This window comes from Mastomys coucha, unplaced genomic scaffold (genome assembly GCF_008632895.1).
Source record: "Mastomys coucha isolate ucsf_1 unplaced genomic scaffold, UCSF_Mcou_1 pScaffold9, whole genome shotgun sequence".
Classification (NCBI taxonomy): Eukaryota; Metazoa; Chordata; class Mammalia; order Rodentia; family Muridae; genus Mastomys; species Mastomys coucha.
This window is the reverse complement of record NW_022196915.1, coordinates 24,212,268-24,212,977: the sequence shown is the minus strand read 5'-3', so window position 1 is coordinate 24,212,977 and position 710 is coordinate 24,212,268. Positions and strand designations below refer to the sequence as shown.

General features: G+C 52.8%; 1 non-coding gene across 1 annotated transcript; it reads left to right on the top strand.

Annotated features, from left to right (window-relative positions):
* On the top strand, positions 1–131 carry LOC116085508. Its single transcript, XR_004116608.1, has one exon. It is a non-coding gene; the product is annotated as a small nucleolar RNA SNORA17 (small nucleolar RNA).
* Positions 132–710: the final 579 nt, after the last annotated feature.

Here is a 710-nt window from a genome sequence, read left to right as displayed (position 1 = left end):
GCCATCCCTAGAAGCATTGCAGATGTGGCTGCTGTGTCACATGTGAATCAGTAGGTGGTAGGGAGGACAGAGGCTATGTCTATGCTCGGTGTTCTGACTATGAAGATCGGAGTAATTAGTAGCCTGAAAAAAATTGATCCTCCGATGACCACCACTCAGGCATCATGCACGTCCATGGGTGACTGGGGGGCGGGGCGGAGCTGGGAGGGATAGCCCATGATGGAGATGTCCCATGTCCTGTTCCATAATGCACGATTGGGCATAGCACACCTCACGTCATGTCTAAGACAACCCCAGACTCTCAGAGACCCCGATCACCACTGAGAGGAGCAAGTAAGTGGTGGAGAAATAGAAAAGAAAAAGAAACAAAAGAATGTGGGCATAATGAAGAGAGGCATAACTGGAGACTGGAGGGTAGTGAGGAACAACCCGATGTGAGCAGCGGCTGATACCACCTGGGACCATGGTGTGATCCAGGCCTGTGATACCACCAGGGGCCACGTATTGGTCCGTGGCCCTGCAGTAACAGAGGTTTGTTGCCACAAAAGACCAGGAAGATGTGCCTGGTCCAGGTTGCTACCCAAAAACATGTTGGTGTCTACGGGCTATGGAGAACTGGCCCCACCCCTCGCCAGGGCATTATGGGAGAGTTGGCCTCGGCAGCATGAGAGTAGGGGAGCTGACGCTACTCCTAGTCAGCTACAGTACTA